Consider the following 24,023-nt stretch of genomic DNA (forward strand, 5'->3'; position numbering starts at 1 on the left):
AAGGACCACAGAGCCCTGGGGGAGGTGGTTAGGGGCTCTGGAGCTCAGACCGTCTTTTCATCAATTCTCCAGGATACAGGGGAGGACCTAAAAAAAGCTATGAGGGTTAGCCAGGTTAATAAATGGTTAAAAGGGTGGTGTCATAGTCAGGGGTTTGGGTGCCTTGAACATGGGACCCAAGTTTGTAGGCCAGGTCTAGTGGGGGCTGGTGGAGCTGGTCTGATAAAGAAGGGAAAGAGCAGTTTTGGTAGGAGGCTTGCCAGACTGGTCAAGGAGGCTTTAAACTAGATGTGCTGGGAGAGGGGGGCATCATTCCATCCGAACGCACCCAGTGCGTTGCCAGAACCTATAATAAATGCTCGGAGCAATGTAGAGATATCCCAGCCGCTCCAGCCAATGAGCTGGCTTCAGTTGGAGCTTGGCTCAGATGCCTCTATACAAATGCCCATAGCATGGGGAACAAACAAGAGGAATTAGCGATGTGTGCACGTCTACGGGGGTATGATATAATAGGCATTGCAGAAACATGGTGGGATGGCTCCTATGACTGGAGTGTTGGAATGGAAGGTTACAGGATTTTTAGAAAAGACAGGCCTGGCAGGCAGGGAGGGGGAGTTGCCCTTTATGTTAGGGGTAGGCTGGATGATCTTAAGGTCCTTTCCAACCCTAACTATTCTATTATTCTATGATTCTATCCATTGTCTGAAGTCTCAATAAAAAAAATCAGCCCAAAATCGGGGTGGACTTAAATCCCAAATTATGATATTTTCTTCCTCTCTGCTTCACCACACTCTTTTGCTGAGCTGGATTTAATCTGAATCATCTGTATCTCTCCTATTTTTTGCTTAAATCATTCATAGTGTCTTAGAGAGCAAATTTGTATGGACCCAAGTCATAGCTCCCAGCTACCCATAGGCAACATACCATTCTCTGGTGAGACAGGTACTAAGGTAATCTCTTATGCAATGTGTCTTTAAAGCCAATTTTTCAGCCTTTGAAGATATGTATTGACGTGGGAGCAAACTTCAGAGAGTCAAACAAAGACATGCCAGTGTGAATGGAAAAGAATATGAATGGATACCCTCCAGTGTCCATACCAGGTCAAGGATAAGGGATGTGCCTTGACAGCCACAGCACAATGTTCTTAGATCAAGCAGCATCAGCTAGTTTGTTTGTAGCTGGAAAAGCAAAGTTCCATCAGCAACATTTATATAGTACACACAAAACCCTGGGCTGATCAGGTGTGAAATAGGGATGGGAAACTGCTTTTAAGTGTCCAGCATTCTTGGCTCCAACTAGGCCCATCCAGAATATTTTCATCTGTGTGCCACACCTAACTCCATGGAAACAGAAGCAAGGTGAAACAGAAGTAAGGTAAATCAGAAAGGAAGCTCTGCAGTGCTGCGGGGTCATCTGCAATTTGGGGAGGCACACCAGAGCCCTCTTTCTACAGCTAGAAAATACTGAAGAGACTCTAGAAAAGGAATATTGAAAGCACCTGGGGTCCTGTAAAGGGCATATTCAAACTGTTCCATGTTATTTTCAGTCTTTTACTGTTACGACTGAGTAAGGAAGAAGGAAAAGATCTAAGAGCTTTCTGCCTCTTATGTATCAGAAAAAAATGGGGTATGGAAAGAGCTTTGTGATATCCGCACCTCAGGAACAGTTAGGAAATTCAGGAGCTCCAAGAGATGTGTGTGAGTGTCTGTCTGTGATACTTGGAGAAGCAGGTAGCTAGCAGTTGCTGAGATTTGGTAAGGACTTATCTTCGGCAGACACAAGAGCTCCACTGCTGTGAGTCACAGATGTTACAGGTCCCCTACCTCCACTTCTGGTGAAATATAGAGTGTCATGGAGACCTACAGCATTTAATATTTAATATATTCATCAATGATTTAGATGAGGGAATTGAGTGTACTATCAGCAAGTTTGCTGATGACACTAAGCTGGGAGGAGTGGCTGACACGCCAGAAGGCTGTGCTGCCATCCAGCGAGACCTGGACAGGCTGGAGAGTTGGGCAGGGAATAACTTGATGAAATATAACAAGGGAAAATGTAGAGTCCTGCATCTGGGCAGGAACAACCCCAGGTTCCAGTATAGGTTGGGGAATGACCTGTTAGAGAGCAGTGTAGGGGAGAGGGACCTGGGGGTCCTAGTGGACGACAGGATGACCATGAGCCAACACTGTGCCCTTGTGGCCAAGAAGGCCAATGGCATCCTGGGGTGTTATTAGAAGGGGGGTGGTTTCAAGGTCCCTTCCAATCTCTAGCATACTGTGATACTGTGATACTGTAATGACTTGTCTGCGACTGTGTTTCTCCTAGAATCATGGAACCGTAGAATCACAGAACATTTTGGGGTGGAAGGATCTTAGAGATTATCTAGTTCCAATCCTCCTGCCATGGGCAGGGACACCTTCCACTAGACCAGATTCCTTAAAGCCACATCCAACCTGGCCTTGAACACTGCCAGGGATGGGGCAGCCACAGTTTCTCTGGGTAACCTGTGCCAGGGCCTCACCACCCTCATTGTAAAAAAATTTCTTCCTCATATCTAGTCTGAATCTACCCTCTTTTAGTTAAAACACATTGCCCCTTATCCTATCCCTGCCTTCCTATATCAAAAACCCATCTCTAGCTTTCTTGTCAGCCCCTTTAGGCACTGGAAGTTGCCAGCAATGGAAGGTGCTCCAGCCCTCAGAGCATCTTCGTGGCCTCCTATGGACTCACTCCAACAGCTCCACATCCTTATGCTGGGTCCCCAGAGAACGATGCAGTACTGCGGTAGGGTAGGGGGAGGGTGGGGAGTCTCACAAGAGTGGAGTAGAGGAGGAGAATCCCCTCCCTTGATATTCACTTGGTCATGCTGCTTGTGGTGCAGCTCAAGGTATGGTTAGCTTTCTCCATGTCCTCCATGTCGTCAGGAGGAGCAAAGCCTACCCAGGCTGAGATGCATCACAGGATGTCTTGGAGCAGGAAAACGAGTCATAAACCTCACCCAGCAATAATGTACCGTTAACTCCAGCAGCTGACCGCACATGCCTTCTACCCATAAATAATTCAAAGAAAGCTATGTTTTCTGTCTTGAAAAAGTGACTGTTCAAGCAGTCATTGCAGATGTGGTAAGACAACTGGGGAATACATTTGCTGGGCAGGGCCAACAGGGATTTCACAAATATAAGACCCTATGTGGGACTCTATTAATAGTACACTGCATTGATGTGTGTCATGTGGGCTTCATTTCTTGGTCTTTGAAGAAAAATGGATAAGCAGAATGCATCCAACAGCTGCCGGGAAGTGAAGGGATTTCCCCTCTGTGCTGTCCTTTTTAAGCAGTGACGTTTATATTCAATGGTGTTCAACGGGTATCACTAGGAGAGGGCTAAGATCACAATTCTCCCCCAAAAGGAGACTGCTGCTTCATTAAATAACTCATAGCCTAATATCAGGCACACAAAAATAGTACACTGCTGAACTTGTGTGATTCTTCCTACTGAACTCATGCTACATGTAATCTAGTCGAAGTAAACTAGGAGATCAGAGCTGTGCATTTGTCTGCAACAACAGTGAACAGGAGTGGGTAGCTTCAAATCCTAGAAATTATTTTCTTAAACACTTTAAACCTGAAAGAGCTAGCCTTCAGGCAGGGTTATAAAATGAAGATTGCAAAGATTCCGTGCATGAACACGTACAGAAGATTTATTTCTTATTTCCAGGGATAAAGACTAAGTCATTCAGCCATCTATCCAGCCACTGTGGTTCAAGAGAGAAGAGCCAAAAAGGACTGGAAAGCAGATTTATCTTGTGTTACTGATGGTGAGTTGGACTGGTTGAAGAAAACGTAGTCCCCTATTAGCATAAGGGATGACTCCTGGTATGTTACCTCCCTGTGTGTTGGTCTGGCTCTTTTCCAAAGCTAATGCCAATGGGAAGACTTAGGGAAAGGTATTTCAGTCCTGCAAAGCTCATTGCTTCAGTTTATATTAACTACATCAGATAGAGATCTAGATGTGGAAACTCTGGAAAAGGATCCTATCTCCCATCTAGTTTCTCTACTTCTGAATACAGTCCTTTACAGACCCTTTTCTAGCGCTCTTCAGTCCATTTGCAGTGGTCTGGAGTGATGATACATTCTAAGATCCTGCTAAACCTCATCGCTTACGTGGTTTAATGGGTATCCACTTTTGGCCATAGGACATGGAGCTAAACCTTTGAGGTGGTCTCATTTGGCCACAGTTCTCTTTATTTGGAAATTGTTTTTATTTTATTAAAGAAAAAGGAAAAAATGTCTCCATTTTGACAAGTTTTGTCTTTTGAAAACTGCAATCTTTTGTTAAGAACAGAAAAACCTGTTTCTAGCTAAAAGTGAAATGTTTTCCTAAAAGTATCTTCTCAAAAGCCATATGTTTGGTTTTAATTTTTAACGGAAATAAAATCAACTTAAGAGGCTGTTATGGGCCTGGTCATATGAGGACCAGTGATGGTGTTGTGCTTGAATTTAGCATAGTGTATAGGTAGAGTTAAGTGAATTGGCTTTAACTAAATGTACATCAGCACAGTAACCTGTTTTGGATCATGGCCAGAGTGACTCTTCAAAAAACTGTGTAAGAAAACTTGAACCACGGAGTGACCACAGTCCCTGGGCTTCTGACAAGAAATAGCTTTCCCGAAGTATAGAGCAATTGGAGGGTGAATCCTAAAAGGTACTTTATTTAATATAAATCTGGCTTCAACCCATATAGAACAGAAAAATCCAAAGTACCTGGGAAATTGCTTCATGAAGTGATGTTCAAAGACCTGGTATTCAAGGATTCTTCCTGAAAAGGAGAAGGGGAGAGTGATCAAACACAAACATACAGAGCCAAACAATACTTGTCAAGAGAAATTAGGGAAGGAAAAAAATAGAAGTAACAATGTTAGACAGGGAGTTAGTAAGTCCTGAGTGATGAAACAGATGAAGTTTTGTTTTCTATAGCACCAAGGTCTCATGGCTGGAGTCTTGCGTGACTAAAAGGCAAGAGTTAGAATTCAAAGAAATCTCCTGAAATCAGGGTTTTGTATTATCTTTTGCCACTGTAGACCACTTAGTGTTTAATATGGGGCAAGTTCATTTTGATAAGGCACAGATTCTCTTTCAGTTTGGTCACCTTGGGGCTTGACTCAAAAGCATTCATGTGGACAGACAGTCCAGCACATTTGCCTTTGAGTCTAGCTTTGAAACCACCCCTAAATAACTGTGTGGTTGCAAATAAAGGTTCCTAGATCATAGACTGATATTCTATGTGTCTTTATGTATATTTATGTGTAAAATATACATACATATATATATGTATATGCTCACCACAGCATGCAAAACTCCATAGAAACTTTAGTGAGGAGTCCAGCAATGCAATGAAGCTGATCATATTCTTCTGGGATCCCCCTATGGTTTTCCACGTTCACTTAATTATTCAATCTTTCCACCAATATTTCCTTCCATAGGTAAAATCCGCAGTTTTGTAAGTGTAGTTTCTGAATAACTAAGACTCAAGAAAATGAATTGTACCCAAACATCTGGGTATGATTTTTTTAATTTTTTTTTTCTATTCACAAGTCATTACTAGTTTCTTCTGCTGGCCTTCTGAGGTAGCAGATTTCAAGGAAGCTTCCAGTGGTAATGGAGTACAGCACCAATTCAAGAAAAAGACAGTAAAATGCTGTAATGGTGGTCTACCTTCTCAGTTTTACAGATCTTTACAGGTTTTCATGTACAGTTAACCTCCCCCATCTTTTAGTGAACTTCAGACTCTTGAGGTTTTTGCTATGATTTGTTAGTTGACTTTTCCAGATCATAACCCATTATGGGTTTGCAAGCCACAGGTTGAAAATCCTCGCTTTGGAAAGCTTAAAAGAGTCTTCTTGAGTTTGATCCAAAGCTCTTTGACATCAGTTGTGAGAGTCCCTGACAGTGTGGGCTTTGGATCAGACCTTGAAACGTCTGTAGCTTTTTACCAACTGTCCATCGTCTGTGTCCCAGTTCTCCCTCCTGTCTCCTGTGTTTGTTGTTCCTTCTTTCCATCCCAGCAGATGTTTTCCAGGCAAGAGAGCAGGATCTTGCTTCACTTGGAGCCAGAGCCAAGGTCTGATGGTCTTGCACTGATTAATACCAATGGGAGTGGCACCTCTGAACAATCCTAAACGGAGAACTGGGGAAGTGCCTTTCCTGCCCCTGTGCTCACTTCTCCCTAAGTTACCAAAGCTATAAACAACAAAAGAGAAAATAAAGCCCAGACAAACTACTAAAGCAGGAAGAGCATGTCTGAGCTTCAGTTTTGTTCACATTGGCTTCCAAACTATCTGGATGAGACTTCATAGGAATGAACTTTAGTATGTGCACTTTTTCTGAACCTTTAAGGGTGGGCATCTCCTTTGGGTGCCCCGTTGCTCACTGTCTCTGCTTATAATACCCTAATCAGAGCCCATTTTTTCAGTGGCATTTTTCCGTCAGCTATTAATGCTTTGCTGGGTGGGATTTCTTCACCTGACACCAAGGATCTGGGCTCCAGAGAGCAAGGCCTCCTCCATCTCTTTTGGGACTATTAAAAGCACTGTAAAAAACAATGCTGTATACGTCACTAGCATATGCATTTATTAGTCAAGCTATTTATATATGTTCCCATCAATATTTTATTTCTTTCTACTTTTAATCTACTCCCCACCCCTCTAAGACAAGGGTTTCTTGCAACAAAAGTGAACATTTTTTCTTGAAAGCAAATTTCTTTAGATCAAATAGAATAAGCTGAGTAATTTCAGTTTTTGTATTCTTATTTGCTTTTCTCTTTCATTTTTCTCGCAGAGAAATGGCAAGAATTTTTCTAAACACCACTTCTCTCTAGCTGGTTGAAACAGAACCTGAAAAAAATGAAAAATAAAAGGTTGGTCTTTGAAAAAATTATGATTTGTGTCTTCAAACATTCAATGCTATTTCTATCTCTCTCTCAAAAAAAAAAAAAAGCAGAGTTTATTTTGGACTTTTCTTTGTGTTGTAACTGAGAAATCTTCTTCTATCTGATCTAGTAGAGAAAATTTATTCTTCCTGCAGTAGAACTATGAGATTCTTTTCCTTTAGTTAAAGAGACAGCATATTGCCTCGGACTGGAAAAGTGATTAATGCAATAGTCTCTCCTGATTTCAGTCTGTATCTTCTACCAATCTACTGGTGCTTTCCAGTAGTCCAGGGGAATGAAACACAGCAACATAGTGGTCTTCAAGAGAGACCCTGTCTCACCTCCTTTGAATCATAGCTAGAACTATACAAAGCCAAAGATGTCTGCTAAAATGTGCAGTGTCACCGGGGGGGGGGGGGGGGGGAAGGATGTAATAAAAAATTAAAGTCAACAGCACAAAGCAGAGCAGTTGGTTTGTACATGACTTACCACACAAGATCTGATGTTCTAAAGGACCAGGCACCCATTTCTGCTAAGCCAGGTGCATCCATCCTGCAGCATAGTAAGGTTTAAACATGCTTCTATAAACCAGGGTTAAATTTCATATCCAGTTGCTGTTTATACCTTGGTGATGCGAAGCAGAAACTGCAATTTAAATTCTATGGTAAAAAAATCCATTTTCATTCACAAAGGAAGTTAGAAATAGCTCTTTAAATTATTTTTGGGGATGGTTTATTTTTGGTTTATGTCAGGGTTTAAAAAAGCTTTGAGATAACATTTTGATGAACTTGAAAAATATTGTCAATCGTCAGTTTATTGTTTATTGGATTAAACGTAAAAAAATTTCATGAGCAAAGATGAAAATATTTATTTTGGTAATTTTTTACCCTTTTAAAGGGAGAAACAAAATTTAGTCAGTTTTTCATGTTCCCCCAAGAATTTTCCTCAGGAGTATTTTCAATTTTTATTTGAAATCTTTCAATAATTACAGTTACAATCCCTAATATGTGCTTCCCTACTCTCTTTCATTAATATCACATCAAAGTAAATGATCAGGTTAGGAGTATAACATAAGAAAAGCAAGAAAGATTTAAAATGGCATCACTGGAGCTTTGCTAGTTCTCAGTTTATCATTTGAAAAAGAATTCTGATGTCTAAAACAAGAATCATATTCTTTACAGTTTACAACCTTGATATGCTTCTTTCTCCACTCTTGGTGAAAATTAGTCTTGAATAAAATAAGCAACTGTGGATTGCATCATTTTGGTTCAGTGATTTTTTTTTTATTTTGACAACAAACTAAAAATATATCAGCTTTTCCCACTTTAATTTTATTTCTTCCTTCATTTATTATCAAAGGGTAATAAATTTTTCAAACCCCACAACTTCACACCAAAACAATATCTTTCCTTTTTCCCACGTATAGTTCAAAATCTGAATTTTTTTAAACATAATTTCCCATTAAGTCAGAAGTTTTATTTTTGGGTGAAGCCTCTGTCAAAAAAGGTCCACTGCTTTGCAAGTGGGGCAGAATGCAGGAGTCTTAGTCACCTTCTCTTAAGGTCAAGATCTTTCTGTGATTTCACTGTGGCTTTAGCTCAAACCCCACAAACTTCATCCAAAGCCTATATTGGAATTTGTGGAAAGAATCCTATTGACTTTGATGGGCACTGGATCACATCTTATACAAATGACTGAAAAACTTTTCCAGATGAGAATTTTAGCTCAGCACTGCTTAAGTATCCAAACTGGGAAAACTATGTTTGCTGGAACTTTGCTTTAGGGAAATGAAATAAGAAAAGAAATTACCAAGCTTCAATCAAAATTAGAATCACCCTTTAGAAAACAAAAAAATAAACCTTGCCATCTGTGACTCTCTCATTTTACACAACATTTTTATTAAAAGCAGCCAGGTACTTCCTCTTCCTTTGCCTAGTTTAAGCAAGAAGAAGATGTTTATTTAACATTCATAATTTGTTTAGAGTTAGCAAACGAAATACCTTGTTGTGCATGAGTTATTAGCTCATTGCAGAACTGCTCTGTTTAAATGAGCCTTTGACGTTGATTCATCTAAATATGTGTCTCTAAAATGAGAATCATATGCGTGGTGAAACCAGACCTTGGCATTTCATCAGGGTGTGATTTGGGAACACAGGCTTGAAACTCTCCATATTGTTAAAAGCAAAGCAGAGGAGAAGGGGATTTTGCATTATTTTTAACAAAGTGTTCTCTTGGTATTGTATTAATTCTGTAGTATATTAGTGCCATACGCTAGTCACTGATTCACTGACATTTGCATTAGTCATTTGTTGCTAACCATTTTTAGCCACTTGACTTGAAGAATCAGTACAGGAAACTGTTAATATTGTGTATGAGGGGCCAAGGAAAGCACATAAAAAAAAGTGTATGAATTGGCCAAAGTCAGCTAATGTCACTTGTAGTTCCATATAAAAGAAGGACAAATTGTTTGGCTTTCCATCCAAATAGCTGCAGGCATCAGGCTTCAGCTGTGAGTTTCTGAAAATTCCCAACATCATACCTGTTTGCTTATATTCTCACTGAAGATGACTGACATTTCCATGGCTCATTTTGCTCTGTGGGATTTCAAAAACATTGAAGGATCAATGAATCAATGAGCCAGGTGCACTGGTGGGCTATATCACTCTTGGCATTAATCTGGAAAGCAAAGCAGCCATGATCCTGAATATCCTACCACTTCACCCAGGTGAAGTGCTCCGTTATAGTGATTAAAGTTAAAGAGCATGTAGCAAGAAACATGATCCATGATACACAGAGTCATAATCAGCAGCTAAATGTGCAGAACTCTCTGGGGTGGAGTAACACTTGTACAGGTTTTGTTTTCCACCTCCAAGATGATTTCTTCATCAACTTCTCTGCTCAGTGTTTCCTTCTTCATCTGAACAGACTCAAAACTTTAGCTACTCTTAAAAGTTTTCTTCCTTGAGGTCTTGGCATCTCCCTAAATCAGGATTTCCACAGGGGCTTCTAGTCATCCCTACTTACCAAGACAACAGCAGGTCTCTTACAGAGGATGCCTGTCTAGGGCTCTGGTAGAAACATACTGTGTTGCATATGGCTTTTTTTGGCTAAGCATCTCCCTTCCTTACCCAGAGTTTCACTTATTGTTTTCACTTTATCCATTGTGACCTGAAACTAATTTGAATCAGCCCTGGATTTTCCAAGACTTTTCTAGACAAGATTCCTGATAGAAAACATCATCAATTCTGGTCTTAGTTACACAAGGGTAAAATTCAAACGTTATGCCAGGAATGCAAGGTGAGTTATACTCAGTTTTGCCCTGAATATACAGGGTGTTGTTTGGTGACACAAGGGTTAATTCTTAACTTTGAAGCTGATGAATTCTCTTCAATCCTCATTTACTCTCTTCTGTTAGACTGTTTCCTTCCTATTAAGCTATTAAACCACACCATTTCAAACTAATTTAGAAAAAAAACAAGACCCCTGTCTCTATTCTAGTGCTGAACTAAAATGACCCTGTTTTATTTTTCCAAATGTTGAGAAAGCATTCTAATAAACTTTTTTCCTTCACATTTGAAGGAAATCTGAAATAATACAAGATTTGTATTTATTACACACTTCTCCATCTAAAATAAATGGCAAGATTGATATAATGTGGTTTTCTGAGTAGTGGCCTCGCAGACTTCAGACTCTTCCTGGGCACTACCCCAGAACTTCAGTGTCATTGGTGCTGTTACAGAGGAGATATTTCCACCACTCCCTTCCCAAACTCCCTTTAACTCCTTATTTTATCATTTCTTAACCCAAAACTAAATAAGAAGTCACTGATTTCATTTTTTTAAACTTGCATAGTAATTGGAAGGACCAGCATCCATCTCCCTGTTCCCCAAATCTCTCCTTTCTTTTTTTTTTTTTTTTGAGAATTTAAACCTTAATGTTCCAGGTTGTTGAAATGCAGTTACTTTAAATTGCACAGGGAAGCTGGTTTGGCTTAAAGCCTAGGCTCTTAAGATGTTATTCATCTTCATTTGCTTAATCATAATTTTTTAGTGTCATTTAGTCACTATAGAGTCTTCTGCTGCAAAACAAGATGAATCTTCTGTAGACTCTGTGTCATACCTACATGTGTGGACATCCAAAAAAGCAAAAGACAGGTAAAATGGCATCCGATGCTTATGGGTGGTCTTCTGCACCTTACCATGTCATACAGGTATCATCTTCAGTCTGCAGTAATTTCATCTTTCTAAGACATAGGCATCTCAGTCATGTTATAACTAATGGATCTATGCCTCTAACAAGTAACACCTAACATTATTTGAAACCCTCCATAAAGTTGAAATCCTTCATAGAGTTGAAACCCAAATGACTTTTAGGTGCTTCTCCAAAATGGTACAGTTGCTTTTCAGTCCCTGTGTCATATCAGTCAGCCCTGTGAGCAAGTCTCAGATGCCACAGGGTGTCTAAAATCTCATGAAACATCTACGTATGGGTGGCTTAATCAAACCCTCCTTAATTCCGCCAGTGGAGTTGGAAAAGTTAAACACCGGATGGGTATAGGTGGTGATGAGATCAATTGCTCCTGGAGATGCATTAGCTTTACTGACGAGGGGTGTGACCCAGTTGCCCAAATATAGAGATCTGATATATAATTTTTATGTACCTACTGTAAACTGGGAGTATAGACTGACATTTTGCCAAGAAACACAAGCACCTCTGAAAAGCAATGTGATCAGGGATTAACTATTGGTGATGTTTCACTTCTAAGTGGCTGAAGTTAGATTTAAAGTATTTTACTCTCCAGCTACTTTGGAAAACCCCACCCTAAGGTTACTGGTTATAACTTTCCCAGTGCCTTGTCTGGGGCAGTGGGAGTCTGTTGGCTTCTTGTTGAGTTCCACCCTTCCATGTTTGGGGATGGTTTCAGTATTCACTAAGTTTAAGGAAAGAGAAAAAAAGGTTGCCTTTATTATTATTAGTTTTTAACTTCTGTCAGTCATCTCCCTGAATTTCCTCACTCTGTCAACAAAATTTCTGATATAATAGGCAAACAGCAGGCAGAAATTTATGGCAGTAGTATAATTGCCAACAGCCCATTTTGCTGCATGGTTCCTACACTCCTCCAACCTCAATGTACATAACAAATTTCTTTTGTTTGTTTTTTTTGTCCATTTCAAGCTGAAAGACCATAACTAACAACAGATGGTGGTTTGTTTTCTGCCACAGTTATATTATTTATGTCCTGTCTGGGTCTATAACTTTCAACCCCTCCCCTTTTTTATTCCAAGAAAGGCCTCTGATGGCCATTAATTTGATGATGTATCTGGAAGAAACTTGCCAGCACTTGTCTCCCAATAGATTGTAATAGACTAGAATGGGCTTGGGCCATTTCCAGATAATTGGGTTTTGGGGGTTTTATACTCAGTCTTCTTTTGACAGAAGATCTGCATTTTACATGTATGTAAAAACCAGATGAATTAAAGAAGGAAAGAAAATATTGAAAATAAACAGTCACCTTTTCACAAAAAATAATAATAATAAAAAATATTACATCCCTCAATGTCTAATGAGTTGAGTCCAAGCTTCATATTTTGGCATTTGAGAGGTCCCACTGGGATAGATGTGTGCCACTGAGATTAAGACGGTGCAAAATATAAGTGAAGAAAAAGAAGAATACAAAGAAGCAGAATGGATCATAATGATCCATTGCATGTGAACACAATGATGCACTCATGCACGTGAGCACCTGAACCTATCTCTTTTGCTTTACATCTTGCATACATATATTTAATTAAATTCACACTGTATTGCCTGCAGCACAAGCTATGGTACAGTTCTTCAATCAACGGGATTTTTTAGGCTTATTTTGAGCAAACAAAATATTGCGCTATTGGTGTGGGATGCAGCGTTTGGATTAAGATGCATACATATTGCAGCTTAATTCTTCCTGGCCCAGCGTCCAGTTCCAATTGGTACTGGTCTCCCACAGGTCCAGTGCTATATCTATGGTATGAGTATTTCAGATCTCAGATATCATTACTTCAGCATCTCAGATATCATTAAAGTGTCTTCAGATAAAGTCTTCATATCGATAAAGTGTTTTCTATCTTCAGATAGAGGTCTCAATGTGACATGAATGTCCTACACCTGGGTCGGAGCAATCCCAGGCACAGCTGCAGGTTGGGCAGAGAAGAGATTCAGAGCAGCCCTGTGGAGAAGGACTTGGGGGTGTTGGTTGATGAGAAAATGAACATGAGGTGGCAGTGTGCGCTTGCAGCCTAAAAAGCCAACCATATCCTAGGCTGCATCAAAAAGAGTGTGACCAGCAGGCTGAAGGACATGATGCTGCCCCTCTGTGCTGCTCTACTCTGAGACCTCATCTGGAGTATTGTGTGCAGTTCTGGTGTCCTCAACATAAAAACGACATGGAACTGTTGGAACAAGTCCAGAGAAGGGCCATGAGGATGATAAGGGGACTGGAGCACCTCCCGTATGAAGACAGGCTGAGAAAGTTGGGGCTGTTCAGCCTGGAGAAGAGAAGGCTGCGTGGAGACCTCAGAGCAGCCTTCCACTATCTGAAGGGGGCCTAAAGGGATGCTGGGGATGGACTCTTCATTAGAGACTGTAGTGATAGGACAAGGGGTAACGGGTTAAAACTTAAACAGGGGAAGTTTAGACTGGATTTAAGGAGGAAGTTCTTTACTGTAAGGATGGTGAGGCACTGGAATAGGTTGCCCAAGAAAGTTGTGAATGCTCCATCCCTGGCGGTGATCAAGGCCAGGTTGGACAGAGCCTTGGGTGACATGGTTTAGTGTGAGGTGTCCCTGCCCATGGCAGGGGGGTTGGAACTAGATGATCTTAAGGTCCTTTCCAACCCTAACTATTCTGTGATTTGTCTATGAATGACGAAGGTCCTGTGGTAAGATAGGAGTGATCTCGACAGAGGAGCTCAGAGAGCCATTTATCTGACCTCATCTGGACATCCTTTGAAGAGGGAGATGGATCTCTGTTTAGTCTTCATTAACTAGATCTCCATCCACTCCTTTTACGATCATAAGAGAGATACAGATATTATCCTAAAGGTGAATTCATCTCACCTGTCTTCAATGTGTAGGAATGAATTCTACTCCATGTATGATTCCTTCTTTTCGTTTGATATGGAAAAATTTTAGGCAATGAGGCTAAGCATGGGATGGTGTAATATATTTTATTAAATTAATTGCTTCAGGCTGGAAAAAAAAAATGAAACAAAATCACATTTCAGGCACAGAAGCTCTTCTTCTGTGAAAGAAGAGATTTATCTCCTCCCTTTCAGCTACGAGCACAATGTGATGCAGTGGAAATAAGAAAAGCCAATACATGTCCTGGTGAGTCAAGTGCCCACAACAAAGAAACTGGGCTGAGCTGGTTTGTACGACTCAATAGACTGCAGGCTCAGAGGGGCCATAATTGGTGTGCAGAAATGCAACAGGGGAAAAACCCAAGCCAAGAGAGACACCCAGTTAGTAATATGTCTGCAATAGTCTCCAGGCCTGAGGAGGTCTCTTCCAGTCCTTTGTTCCTTTACAAGACAAAAAGTAGGGAGCTATTATTGTGGTGTTTATGGTAAGAAGGAGTGGATGGAATCCTTTCTATAGCTTATGGTTATGAGTATCATTAGCACTATTTACTAGATAACTAATGGAATATTACGATTTCATTGCCTAGAGTGAGCAATATACTTGTCTCCAAGTATAAACAGATTGACAATTTTCTCACACCTCTTTGAAATATTTCCATAAAGTTCAGCAGGGTTTGATTCAGCACCTTCTTTCTCAGTCTTCTCCTTTATTCAGAGAAACTTGAAGTAGGAATTTGATATCCACCCTGATATCTTACTGCTGTCTTACCAGCAAGCACAAACTCAAATGCAGGAACCACCTGCCCACACATGACTTACTTGCTGTGTACACAAGAGAATGGAACCAGTTTAAAAGTCTAAATTCACAAAATTCTATTGGAACACAATAATTTTTTCTTTTTCACTGTCATAGTTGTTGAAAACAGTTTGCATAGAGAGATTGGACTAGATGATATTTTGAGGTCCCTTCCAATCTCTAGCATACTGTGATATTAAACAGATCATTTTGCCCAGTGCTTTAACCCTCTGTACAGACACTGCCGTGATGACATTTCATATTCTCTCTTGCTCCCCACATCAGCAGTCTGTATTTCATTTTTGTTTGTACCACCAAGGCACTGTGACCTGAGAGAAGTTTGGTAAATGCAATGCCATGGAGCTCCATGGACAGCATCCAAATTAATCCCTGCACTCCACGTGGGGGAAGACGTGACCAAGAATAGAAGCACAAAATAACAGAATGGCTGCTGGCAGCTGAGACGCTATGTTTGCCTTATGGTCTCAGACAGCAGTTTGAGAGAGGCTCTTGACCTCTAGGAAGGGATGTGATCAGAGCCATCAAGGGCAAAGAGATGCTTTTTGGCTTGGCGCTGCTTGCATCCCCACAGGGAGCATCAGGGTGATCTGGCCCATGTTGTGCAGCTCAGAATGGGCTGGGACAATGTGCTCTGAGGAGCCTGGCCACAGGCAGCCCTTGGGCAGAAAGACTCAGTGTAGACCACTGAAACATAATGAGAGGCCTGAATTAAAACCACAGCGGTTCTCCTCCAAGCTCACGTTGACACCCCCACTGTGTAGCTCTGGTCCAGATCCCACTGAACTCAAAACTCCTTTAGGAATATTTTTTTCCCCTTTTTTTGTTTTCTCTTTATCCTTTTTTTTTCTTTTTTTTTTTTAAATTAACTTCAATATATTTCAAGACAAGACGCTCCCTTGTGGGAATAAGCTGGAGAATCATCTTCAAGACCTGTTTCTGTTATATGGTTTTACCATGCCCTCAGGCAGATCCTTAAGGATTTTTCAATCCAATATTTTCAAAAAGCAGCCATGTAAATGACCTCTCTTGACCAGAAAGACATTAAAATGGCTAAGATCTGTTAGTTTCTGTACAAAAGCATAGAAACACAAAGGGCTTTCTGCTTCAAATTTAATCTCACTGTGATCTTCATCCTTAACTGGACTCACACACCAGTTCCATGAGACTCAAGAATCTGAATACAGCAGAAAATAGAGGCTTCAGGTCAGCCTCTGTTGAAAAGGGGAATTTTTATCACTTTTTACAGTGTCTGTTAGAGCGTCACTGACATATTTGATAGATGAAGTAAGAGATGTCTTATAAAAATACCTGTATAGCTGTTCACATCTCAAGAAGTTATTGGAAAGACAATACTTAGAAGTTTTTTCTTCACCAACACCAACACAGTGGTCTAACTGCACTCAGAGTTTGCAAAATAATTCACTAAGCAAGAGCCAAGAGGGAGCCTGAGGGTTGTGGCAGGTTTAAGATTTGCCTGTTAGAAAGTACGAACTTTTCCCACAGGATGTGCAATACCTTGGGCCAGTGCGAGAAGTTCGCACACTTGTTATTACAGATGCTTAGCTCAACAGCCAGTTCTGATAGAAATTACATCAGTCTTTCAACCACACCCACCGGCAGGGGAACGGAAAGTAAGATAAATCTTGCTGGACACGGCTTCTTAGGAAACAGACCCATCTGCCAGCCCCCTTTCTTGGGCTTTCTGATGCTGTTATCTTGGACACTGTCTTTCCTGGCTGGATAGTGACAGGAAGCATTTAGTAAGTGGGTAATAATAGTTTCATGTTAATAGGAAATAGCAGACTTGGAAGTAGCCACATGTCTGAGAACTAAAAAGGACCCCACAGCTTTCTGAGCATGTGTGGGAATCCCACAAGCCTTTGAAGTTTGTCCAAAACACACAGCCTGTTTAATTCTTAAATAATTGCCAGTGTCAATAGTCAGTGGGTATTTTTTTGTCATATATTGTTTTAATCTGGGAGCAATAGTGTTTGACAGAGAAACACTGTGCTAAGTGGCAGGAGAAGAGAGGGAACAGAGCACAGCTCTCATCATTGGAGGATATCGTCTTTGTGTGTTGTGGGCCAGAGAAGACAGAAATCTGATTAAAAGGGGGGAAGGAGAAGGGTGCACAGGACGTAGTCAAACAGTAACAAAGCAAATCCTAGTCTCATTCTGAGTTGGCTGTGCCTCTACAGAACTCGTCCTGCTCCTTTGCTGGTAAATTGCCAAAGTGGTGGTGGTGGTAGAGTCAGAGGGGAAGGATCTCTTGGCATACAAAGGAGACAGTGTCTCTTTTTGTATAACTCTTCTCTGCTTCAGTGAAAGTCCCGCTGAGTTTCCACTATGGCTATTTCCAAGACTGCTATTTCCTATTATCATGACACTATTATTACTCTTCTAACTTCCTTTGGCCAGGAAAGGTCAGTATGGCTCCAAGTAGCCTTGGAGTAAGTTTATCAGAAGAGTCATAAAATCAGCAGAATAGACAATACAGAGGAAAGAGACTTACATGCTGTCCTTCAAGGAGTTATCTTCCTATTTACACACATAAGTAGAGTAAATACTGCAGCAATTAGCTGTGTGTCTTCTACCTCATGGCATGTATGTTGGGCACTTTCTGCCTTTCAAAGAATGAGCCTGTTTTCCCTGCACCAAATAGAATAAGAGCTGAAGCATTCTTCAAGAAAGTAGAAAGTCTATGGGCTTGGAGCACTGCCTCGCAGGAGATTTCTGCAACTGAAGATCACTGAGGTTGGGAAGATGGTCAGTCTTTCTTGTTGAAAATACAGAACTTTACCTTTGCTCATTTTTAACTTAGCTATTATTCTATATTAATAGATAATCACTTATATATGTATTGATAGTATCTAATTAATTAATTAATTAATTTCAAGGAGTAGAAGGGCCATCTTTTTTGTAAGAAAAAATGATGCTAAGATTATAGATGTAGGTTTTATATCCCCATAGGCAGAGGAGAGAGGAATGGCCACACTCACATGGCTCTTTGTCCTGAGCACAGTGCTAGTGGAGGGCAGGAGTGTAAGGTGTGCCAGGGAGTACATCAGCAGACTTTCCCCGACAGCTGTTTTTGCACCAATCAGTCTGTTATAAAGACATGCAATGTATCAGGATCTGTGGCTGAGACAAGGGACACAACTACTGTTGATTTCACAGAAGCTTTTGTATGAGAAGGTCACTGGGTGCTGCTAGGCCATAATCTGTGGTGCATACATCCCACACCAGAAATAGAAATGTCTTGTGGGTCTCCATCCCATACTAAAAATGGAAATGCCTTGTGGATCTTTCCATGTGGAGGCTTTTCTAGTAAGGGATTTTGAAAACCTCCAAGTATAGGTGAAACCTGAAATATGTTTTGGTGAATTAAGCATTTATGAGTTAAATCTCTTTTGCTTTAAACCATTTGCCTTCATTTTCCCAGCAACTCTTGAAGGGAGCTGGGACATTTAATCTACACTCTGAGTCCTCTGTCATTTTTTTAACTACACAATATACAAAACCCTTCATATTTAATAAGTGCAAGTGAGCATATCTGGCTCAGGGTGCTCATCAGCTCATATCTGCACCCTTTTGCTGGGGATTTAAGCCTGGCTGTGATAGAGAAGCCATATAAACTGAAGACATCTGTCCACTTAAACAAAGATAAGTTCGTAGTGGAAGTCTTTTACATTTTTTGGCAGTTTTTTATGTTATTCAGCCCAAAGTATTGTTGATGCAATTTTAATTCTGTTTAGGGAACCTTTTTATCTTGCTCTGCTGTCATATTCCAATCAAACTGTGTTGGATATCTCTCAAATTTCTGTTGCAGTGCACTTAACATCTCTCATACTCTTTATTATCTTGATCTGCAAGGCAGGATAGCACTCTCATTGCTCTTCAGCAGAGTGAAGGCATAGACAGTTTGTGTGAATTTGCCACAGTGACCCAGAAATAACCTCACAGAGCAAGGTACCGATCTTGTGTCTTTGAAATCCCAGGTTAGCAACTAGATTATCAAAGTACCCTTCTCCTGTATTTTTATACCCAATGCACGAATATGAAAATGGAAAAAAAAGCAGTTTTCAGAGGCTTACCTGGGACTTTATGATACGTGAAAAATCCTATTTGATTCTCTTAAATGTGCCTTAATAAAAAAAAACTTCTTTTGCAGACAGTAGAAAATTTCTGCCATAACCCTTTAGTCTTGTGCTCAAGTTTGCTTCTACATTAAAATGTATACATGCTCCAGGGAGATCTGGGAGATGGTACTTCTTGCTTGCTTGTCTGAATCCTGAAGCAAATTTGTCAGTTGCGTTGATATTCTGGACACTGTGATTAAGTAAGTGTTACTATCTTCTTTGTTTTTTACCAGATCTCCAGAAACTGCATTTATATACTCAAAAGAGCTCAGATTTACTGGGTTCCTCAGATGATGTGGTTATATAATTGTTGATATCCTAATAGGTAGCTCCTCCAGACATTATAATTAAATAATTGCTAGTGTCTTATTTGCTAACTTCTCCAGATTTTGTGGTTAAGAAATTGTCAGCATTTTGCTCATGGAATTTGTACTGGTTCTATTGAAGTAATTATGTTTCCCCTTCCTCTTTGGAGAATGTTACAACATGTCTTTCAAGTGAATCTCATGGGCCTGATTGTCTCATTAAGTCTGTGTGAATTTGATGTGTTTTAGGCAAAGAATATACAATGAAGTTACTGAGCAAGCTAAACGTGAGATGAATTTGGCTTCTCTGTCATGTATTTCTCTGTTCAGGCTTAACCCCTAAAACAGAATTTGGTGGCAGCCTGCACCATGCTGGTCATGTTTATCTCATGGTAAACTTGTACAAATTATTTTGAAGCAGAGGATGCCATGTAAGATCACACCTTGCTCACTCTAGAATAGGTATATTTTGATAACAGTACTTTGCAAATCTACTGCTGGATATAAATAGCACTACAATATAAAAAGCGACAAAAAAACATGTTCCTCAGTTGAGATGGTTCCAATTTATAAGAATGTAAGTAACAAGCCTCTCAACACTTGATTGCTCTTTAACTTAGATGAAAGAAGACAGGCTGAAGTACATGGGGAAATTAAGTTCTTATCTTTTCTACCTCCCACAACCTTCTGTCTGCTGCTGCTAGACATCTTCCAAACTGGAGGCTGCATGGAACTGCTGCTGATATTCCCATGTCATAGAAATTTGGAGTTATATTTCCTTTTACTGAGGATTGGTGGCAGCAGCTTTAGGACTTTTTGTTTTGTCTTCTGTAGCACTGAGAAGCCTCATATTCAGATAGAGGAACCTGAGTTGTAGGAAAACCTCAATGCTTCTTTCTTCTGAGGCATGGACAAAGGAATTTCTCATCATGAATAAATTGAGAGGTTCATGACTATTTATTGTAAACAGCAACAGTCACATTTTATAAGTATGTAGACCTTATTGTTTTAAAACAGGTAAAACTGAGTATATCAGATGTCTTTATGCATCATTTTTTCAAGTATTATCCCATTACACGATTGATTCACACAAGTACTGGAATCAGATGGAATCAAGGGCCTGGGTGCCTTTAAATTAAAAGGAAAATTCTGACAACTCCTGCTAAGAATTTTTCACAGGATCTAACTTACCCATTTTGAGGTTGTGTCCCTTATCCTGAACACTGCAATTTCTGGTCTTAGGACTTCCACATATTTAGTCATGGCAGATGGAACTACAAGTCTCCATCCGAACCATAGCACAATGCATACATTTTCCCGATGGAGTCTCATAGACCCTCTTCTACTAAAAAGAAAAAAAGTATTTAACCGTGGTACTTAGAATCATAGAATCATAGAATAGTCAGGGTTGGAAAGGACCTTAAGATCATAGAGTTCCAACCCTCCTGCCATGGGCAGGGTCACCTCACACTAAACCATGTCACCCAAGGCTCTGTCCAACCTGGCTTTGAACACCGCCAGGGATGGAGCATTCACAACTTTCTTGGGCATAGTGCCTCACCATCCTTACAGTAAAGAACTTCCTCCTTAAATCCAGTCTAAACTTCTCCTGTTTAAGTTTTAACCCATTACCCCTTGTCCTATCACTGCAGTCCCTAGTGAAAAGTCCCTCTCCAGCATCCTTGGTAGGCCCCCTTCAGATACTGGAAGGCTACTATGAGGTCTCCACGCAGCCTTCTCTTCTCCAGGCTGAACAGCCTCAACTTTTCTGCCAATACCTGCAAACAGGATCTCATTTAATCCATACCCTCAAGGAATCCTAAAGCAGAGGAAGAGAGATAGGATAGAAGGGTTCTTGGAGTAAAAGAACAAAGAGAATACTCAGAGAAAAACTTGCTTTCATGCTGTACAGAGATATGCATAGGTCCTCCACTGAAGACAAGGATTTTTCTAAGAAATAAAATAAAATACCTTTGATTTTAAAAAGGCATTTTTAGTTAAAAAAAAAAAAAGGAAAGAAAAAATGCAAAATCATTTCAGTACAAGATTTCCAGACTGTTAATATATTTTGAAATCCTGTAGCCCAGCAGAGTTGAGTTCTATGGCCCCCATTCTGTCCAGTGATGAACCTGAGCATGTATTTTCAGTAGACACACACACAAACATATCTACATGTATACATATGTGGCTGGCCACATGAATAAGCACAGGCAGAAATGCTCTCACAGACACAACAGACATGTTTTTCTAGCTGGGATAAGGCACTTCATTGCCCCATAGGGTGCGTTAATCAGTTCCCGTTGCTATCCCAGGTCATTAAGAGCCAGGACAACCAGCAGAAATTGTACGTGGAGCAGGTACAGTAGGTGACCTCTGTTCCTGGACACGGTAAGTAACCATGTGTTAAGCATGTGTGTTTACATGATTTCCCACAGCATAACATCTCCATCCCAACCAACCCACTGCCGTTCTACAGTACAGATGTGGGCCTTGGTAGTTGCAGGGCTGTCCTTCTCCTGGGTTTCTGCTTCAAACTATACTCCTAGATCTCTGCAAAGGTGGATTTGCATTTCAAATTGTCACTCCAGATCTCTCTACGTGCTTTCCCCCAGCCCCTGACGTGCAACGTAAGAATACAGATACACATTATTATGTTATAGATAGAGGTATAGGAGTAGGCATATATACTTCCCATATCATTTCAATCAAACAGTAGAGATGGAAGTCTAAATTTTTATTTTTACAGTTTCTACCCCACCAACATATTAATAGATTTAACACCACGTTGGAGGCCAATCCTTTCACAGGAAGACATCCTATGTCTACTTCGGAATTGTAAGTACAGGCATAAATGCCTGCTATTTCTTTACATCACACCCTCCTTCACCATAACCTTATTGCCTGCATCCCACTGGAAGCCAACAAGAAGGCATCTGACACATTTTTGTTAGGGGAATCTGATACATACAGGATTCTGGCCAAGCCCACCGCAGGGTAACTTCAGCATGAAGTAGAAGGGTCACATAGACTGCAGCCCTGTTCCAAATGAATACAGCTAGTGGAAAGGGTGCAGGGTAATGTATTTCTGATGAAAGGAGAGACTGACAGCTCTTCATTTGCTCAATAGCCATTTCATTACCTTTAGAGGAGGAAGACAGTTTACCAGACCTGAATAGTATGTGTTTTGAATTGTGCGTTGTTGTGTTTGTTTGTCTGTGTTTTTTTTTACTCTGAACAACACTATCATCACTATAACTGAACCATATGCCTGTGATTAGAATATAGGCCCTACAGTCCCACCAAACCTATTCTTTCCTTCATAATTGATCACTAATGACAGCTTTCTTGACCTGCACTGTGCAGTAAGGTAAATTTATGAAAGATTTTATTGTGAGATTCTGTGGTAATATGTGACCCTTTCAGGTACATAGCTCAAATCTTCCCAGGCAGCTTTTACCTCCTTCATAGTGTCAGCTTTTCCTGCCTCACTAGCTCTGCATTTTTATTTATCTGTTTATTTTGGCCTGGGTATTTCTCCCTCTGGTTCTTGTGTGTGTAATAATGGCTTAAACCTCCATAGGACCAAGCTATGATTATTCTAATTATTGTTCATCTGTGTATAGTGACACAGATGTTTTTACAATGAATGCTTTATACAGATTTAAAAAAAAAATAGTGGCATACAGAAGGACCATAAGTGTTTCTGTGTTTCTGACATGTTGGGAAAATTAATTTCATATTTTGTGAAAGGACAGGGAAACAAATGCATATATTGAGAGATATAATTGCTTTAGGGTCCAAGCTGCCTTTTTTTTTTGGGGGGGGGGAGGGGTTGGGGTGGGTGGGTGGAGAGGGGAAGGGAAAGGGGAGAGGAAGATACTAAAGACCTAGTAAATGAGCGATGATTTGATATGAACAGTGAAAGTCCTCAATCCCAACAACGGAATCTGTTGACACTAAAGAGCCCAAGACCCCTCAGGCAACAGGAAGGTCACCTGGTGGTTGAAGTTCACAGAACTCCAAATCAGCTGCAAGTCCAGTACCCCTTATTAGTCATGGCTAACAAACTTGACTTTGCTAAGACTTGAGCTTTATGAAATTTCAACACTGGAATGAATCTCAGGCAATGGTGAGGTTTTTAAAATGTCTTTATTACTAGATTTAATTCTCTAACAAGAAAGATAAGATGGAAAAGGTGCTACAAAAGATAGAAAAAAAACCATAGCTTACCTAAGAAATTTGAGGCAAGCTGGCAAGTGGACACTGGCTGCAAAAGCCTGAAGGCTCTCCAGCTATGTGAAGCACAACTACACAGATGAAGAAAGTTCTCCTGAGATCAGTCCTAAGGCATGCAAAGTCTAAGTACGGGTCTCAGATACTTTGCATTCAATTCTCAGGCTAGGTTTCATCTCACAGACCTAGAGATCTGTATTTACTGCCTATACCCAGTTTTTATCTGGGAGATTTAGGAGCTATATTTGGTTGCCTTTAGCATAGGCATCTAAAGCCATTTCATCTGAAAAATGAAATAGGGAGTAGAGGAGACCCATTCCCTTCAGGATATACATATCATGGTGAAGCCAGACCTATAATAGCATGAAATGATTTTTTTAAAGCATCTGAATCAGGCCATAGGCACATTTTGTGAAAATTCAGCTGACCAAATGCAGGTATCCTATTTTAGTTACTAGGTCTCCACTGACCTTAGAACCCTCAGCT

The sequence above is a fragment of the Pezoporus flaviventris genome, unplaced genomic scaffold (genome assembly GCF_033815535.1).
Source record: "Pezoporus flaviventris isolate CSIRO_AGI_PZ_B2104156 unplaced genomic scaffold, CSIRO_AGI_Pfla_v1 ptg000079l, whole genome shotgun sequence".
NCBI classification, from domain to species: Eukaryota; Metazoa; Chordata; class Aves; order Psittaciformes; family Psittacidae; genus Pezoporus; species Pezoporus flaviventris.